This window comes from Pelodiscus sinensis, chromosome 5, assembly GCF_049634645.1.
Source record: "Pelodiscus sinensis isolate JC-2024 chromosome 5, ASM4963464v1, whole genome shotgun sequence".
NCBI classification, from domain to species: Eukaryota; Metazoa; Chordata; order Testudines; family Trionychidae; genus Pelodiscus; species Pelodiscus sinensis.
The window spans coordinates 98,774,313-98,780,066 of NC_134715.1; the positions used below are offsets into that span (position 1 = coordinate 98,774,313).

The window sequence follows — 5,754 nt, forward strand, 5'->3', positions numbered from 1 at the left end:
TGGTAAAATATTCCAAAGTGTAAAATAATTTAAAAACAAATAAAATTTTGGTGGATGTTAAGTTACTCATAAAACAAAATACAATAAAAATATTTTTCTCCTTTGAAGAGTTGATTAGTTATATTCTGTATAGTTGCAGGGTCTCATGGCTGAAAGCCAAATATTTTCTGAATATCCACTTATTGTGTCTCATGATGCAGACTAATTACACATTCCTCGAAGGTGTTTAGGAACCATGGAGATAAGCTCCTAAATATCTTTGTGGAACTGGACCCTTTTAATATTAAAATAGTTAAATTATTGCTTTTTTTAAATGGCCACTCATTTGGAAAATTACTTCCAAAAAATCTATCCTCAGTTTCTACCATAATGGTTTAATTGTGGAAAAGATCTGTTTACAAGTTTCAAAGGTGCCATTCTTTCAATTAAAATTCAATTAAAAAGTGTTTATAAACAAAGCACATAAAATAAGACAGTACTTTAACATATTGTGTTTATATGCATTACTCACCCAAATGTGTTTATATGCATTACTCACCCCCTTAATCAGAATATCCGGCATCTTGTGAATTTTAATAAATTTATCTTTATGACAACCCTGTGAGAAATGGAAATATTATTATTCCCTTTTTTACAGGTATGGAATCGAGGCACAAAGAGATTATGGTATGTTTACACTGGACTGAAGAACTCTCTGCATATCCATAGCTCATCCAGATAAGTTGGCTTGGCCTCATGAGACCATGCATTGCTTTGTAGATGTTTATGTTTACATGGAAGCCTGAGCCCTGGGATCCTCCTACTTGATCAGCCATGCATATTTAATTGCACCATAAATATACCCTAAAAGGTTTGTCTAAGGTCATGCAAGAAGTGTGTGGCACAGCAAGGAATGGAATTCATAGATCCTTATGTCTGCAAAGCATTTAAAAGCATGCTAATGATGTTAAGTGACAAATAATAAAAATAAGCTTCACTGCAGTTATATGCTTGTAGCATCTGGGAAGAAACCTACTTTTCTTTGTTCAATAACAAACACATTTGATGGAAGAGTAAAGGTTTGAGTTCAATTACTTTGTTTCACTGGCCTCTCAAATAGGTTCCTGTAACATTTTGACCATGTATCTACCACACATGAGGCCTGACTCTACATCACATACAGAATTGTTGGACTCTATCTGTTCAAAAATTGGAATGTTCTTTGCCTTTGGTTCTTTGTCCATCTGTTCATGTTATCTTGTTTAAATGATGTTGCTTTATTTATCTCTGCTCTTGCCTTGCTTTTCCACAACATGCACTCTTGTTTGCATACTGTGTTGGCACTGAATTTATCATTTAATCCAACTGATAAGTTGTGATCCAACTGATTTGTGGTCCAGTCCTGTAGTCTTCACTGAGACCTTACTTAAGAAAACTCTGGAGGATGAGATCCTTAATGTTGTCAATTCAATTTAACTCGGAGTTTGAATGAAGCAACCTGTTTTGGCAGTTCCAGGCTGTGAATAGAACTGAGTATCTGAAATAAGAAAAAAAAGATAGTTCTGCTGTGCTCCTAAGTGTTTGACTAAGAAAATCACTTCTAAGGTTTCCAAAAATATATAAATGAAGATGTATTATGGCTAATGCTTAAAAACACACAATCAGAACCCCAAAATAAAACAAAATAAAAATTCAGAGAATACAAATCACGTGTTTAAGCACTTTCTGATGTCCACACTTGCTTGCCCCATGCATAGTTATAGTTTATATTATTGTATACAATATCTTGCATAATAAAATGAATAAGACATTTCATACTTAGCTCTCAATTTCCTCATTTTTGTGGGTTTATGTCAACTTCAGACAGAAACTTAATTTATATGGTTTAATGTTTATCAAGGCAAACTGGTAAGCTAAAAAAATTACACTTTTAAGATTAAGTATTTGCTCTTAGTAATCAATTAATTTCAATAATAAAAATTGCTTTTAAAAAGAGAAAACTGCTTTTAAAATATTTAAAATGGATCCAGAAATCTACAAATGTCTATAGATGCAAACATTTTCAGTGGTATACTTTGCACTAAAATTATTAGATGCAATTTATACTCTGTTTTATACTATATATTTTAGAGAGTTTGTCAGTTAAATCAAGAACTCCTCCTAAATGGTAAGAGCTAGGACCAACATATTTTGTATATGGCTTTCATAGAATTATAGAATACTAGAACTGGAAGGGATCTTGAGAGGTCATTGAGTCCAGTCCCCTGCTCTCATGGCAGGACCAAGCACCATCTCGATCATCCCTGATAGATGTCTATCCAACCTGCTTTTAAGTATCTCCATATTCCACATATCTCTCTTTCTGTTTCCATAACTTAAATCAACATAAGGATTTGATTATTCCAGGAAAACTGGACGTGCAAATGTAGTGTACCAAAATTGCTAATGAAGCATGGGAGTTAAATATCCCTTGCTTAATTAGCATAATCTTGTCTGGCTGCCATTTTGACATCTCATTATTGCGAAATAAAAAGCACCGTGTAGCAGCATTGTTTTGAGAGAAAACCCTTCTCTCATAATAACTGTTATTCTTCATACAATGAGGTTTAACAGTTATTTCGAGAGAAGGGTTTTCTCTTGAAATAATGCTGCTACACAGGGCTGAAAGAGATTGAACCAAGATTTGTCAGAAAAATAGAATGAATCTGGAATAGGATTTCTTCTCAGTAAACCTGACAGGAAAAAAAAGATAAAATGGAGAAATTTGCAGTAGTGCTCTGTTTTGGCACTGCTAAATCAATGCTTAAGGTTTGAAAGCTAGAAGACAATGTTATTGGAAAACATTTGACTATAACCCATTTTTATTAAAACATAGCAAATAATAAGAGTTTATAAGGATGAAGAAAAAAACTACATTTGATGGAATTCCTATTTAAAGAAGTTTACTAAAAAAATTAAATGGACAAATTTTAACTATCCCCTTTAAAAAAACTGGTATAAAATTAGCTTCATAAAAATGACACCACATTTTTAAAAATAAAACATGTAGATTTTCCTTTTTGTTTCTAAAAAAAAATCAATCAATCAATTGAATTAAGGACCTGAGCAACATTGGGTAAATCTGCTAGTACTTTACAAAATACTTTTTCTGACACTCTATAACTAAAAGGCTTCCATAACATTCATATTACTAATTAATGATACATCTTCTTACAAATTGTTTTCCATGCTTGGAAAGTTAGGATTGTTATGACCGTCATTCTGTATCTCATTATATACTTACGATAGCAAATTAATGTTATTAGGAAGTAAATTTGCATGAAAGTTTGTTATTAATTTTAACACCCAAATCACATAAGAATAATTTGCTTATTTAGGTGCTTCAAGGAAACACTCAAAGTTCTTATCCTTTGTACAAAGGTGAATAGATTGAAAATGAAAACAGAATCAACATCTTTTGGAGACTATAGTTTTACCTTCAAATGACCTAAACATTACACAAACAGTGAGTAATCAGGATTTTTCAGAATGTCAAGTTTCTTTTGAACAGGAAGATATGTATCTTTCTAAATGTTGTGACTGTGCTATCTGTGTTTAAATAATGCTATAACAATTCAATAATGACCGAATAAAAGCAAAATGATCACAAGCAGAAACAAGATGCATATATTCTAAAACTGTTGTGATTGCTTTACCCACAAAGAGGGATATTTAACTCCATTAGGATGAACAATAAGGCCCCAATCCTGCATATCATACTGCACATGCTAAACTTTACTCGCTTGATTAGTGTTCCCTGATGTCAACGGGACCACTCATGTAGGTCTTCAGGATAAGGGACTGATACCATATTAAGTTTGGCTACAAATATATTTGTTCTTTTGACTGCTTTGATTGCTTTTTTGGATCTGTGCATATTGTGGGCAGTAAAAGTTCTCTTCATATAGCATAGCTGACTGAGATTTAAGTAGAGTTACCAGAAGTGAAAGTAAGGTGGTGCGCGCCAGTGCACTGCTCTGGTAAGAAGGAGCCAGCTGCTACTGGGCTTCTCTGTTGCAGGTAGAAATGTAGTGCACTCCCACCTAGGCTCCCAAGCTTGCTAGCAGGCTTGTGCTGGTGGCCCTATGCATCATGCTATGCAGCAGGTGAAAGGTACTGGCTGGGGGCATGCTGTAGGTGGAGGCATGCATACTTCCAGCCAGGCTCCTGGTGGGGCATCCATTTCCCAGCCTGTCTTGCTGCCCTTCCTCTTATCATGCTGTCTAGATGTTGCATAATGCAGGCACGTGCCATCCGTGTGGTATGCACAGCTGCGGCACCTGGGGAGAAAAGGAAGGAAGGGGGTCTTCTCATGCTGCTGCCATTTATTTGCGTATAGATGCTATTACCCCAAACAGCTGGTACACTGCTCACTTTGCAGGAACAGCAGCAGAGTGGGACAAGGACCCTTCCACCCACCAATAACGGAGAGAGGGGTAAAGGGAGCACAGGGGCTAATTCTCTGTGTGGGCCAGCTCTAGAGGCAGATGGGGCAGTTTGACAGTGGGTTTCACAGATATTGCTGACAGTAGAGGAATTGTGAGGCTCAGGAATCATGGGTTCCATTCCAGACTGTGTGCGCTCTGGTGGCTACAGACACTTCTGCCTCTTCCCATCAAGCTTGACACTTCTGCCCCAATTTCTCTAATATGCCCTGACTCAGCCCTAGCTCTTCTCCTTCCCTGGCTTCTTGGCTCACTCCCATTCTCCTCCCATAGCCAGTCCTAGTCCCCACTCCTTAAGCATCTCATCCCAGTTCCAGTTTCCCTGGCAATCCTAGCTTGACCCTCTGGATTACCTATCCTTCCCCAATCTCCCCATGTTCCCATTTAATCGCTCCAGACCCTCTGTTACCTCCAGTCCCAGTCTCCCCCTCCTAACTCCATGCTTCTTTCCCAATCTATCCCAACTCCCTTTGATCCGGCTCTTGTTCTCTCTCTATTTGATTCAGGCAGTTTCACAATTCATGCTGCTTGGGTGTAGTAAAGGAGCATTGGCAGCACAGGATAGCCAACCTGTCCTCAATTACAGAGTCTGGCTGCAGCCCAGCCAACAGAAGTCACAGGTGCAATTAGAGGGAAGTCCTGCTCAATCTATGATGTTTTTAGCAACTAATTTCTACCAAACCTGTATGAGCAAGTGCAAACTCTAATTATTCAAAAGCTTATAACTTGGGCAAATATGGACAGATTTTCACTGGAGTAGAGGAAGTTCTATGATTTTTTTCCATATAGACATTCCAGTGTATTTTTTCCTATCCTTCTTATGCTTTTTGATTGAAATTAAAAAAAATGCCTGAGACAGATATCCAGCATAGAAAATTTCAGCCCAAGCAGTTAAAGTATAGCAAAATTATAAGGAACTGAAAATAAGGTCTTATAATGGGAAGTGTAGGACAACCTTAATAATAGGTGGCACTCCCCTGTAATAATTCAGTGTTCGTGACATCTTTGTTGCCATGGAACTGAGTGTGCCTCTACAGATTCATTATGATTTCATTGCTCAATTCCGAAGATGATGGGTGGCAGTGGTTGATGAAATCTTTGTTAAAATAGGAGGGAGCTGAATCTGAGTGCTTTGATGCAACAGTGATAGGCACTGTATGAAAAACTATTAAAACTGAGGCTTCAGAGGGGTAGCCGAGTTAGTCTGTAACAGGAAGAACTTAAAAAACAACAAAAATCTAGTAGCACCTTAAAGACTAACCCTGAGCAGGGAGCCAGGAGGAATCACTGA

At 37.0% G+C, this 5,754-nt stretch overlaps 1 long non-coding RNA gene across 1 annotated transcript; it reads right to left on the reverse strand.

Annotated features, from left to right (window-relative positions):
- Positions 1–373: 373 nt before the first annotated feature.
- On the reverse strand, positions 374–5,373 carry LOC142829471 (uncharacterized). Its single transcript, XR_012903892.1, has 3 exons — positions 4,873–5,373; positions 3,957–4,298; positions 374–1,516 (listed from the first exon to the last, which is right to left on the reverse strand). It is a non-coding gene; the product is annotated as an uncharacterized LOC142829471 (long non-coding RNA).
- Positions 5,374–5,754: the final 381 nt, after the last annotated feature.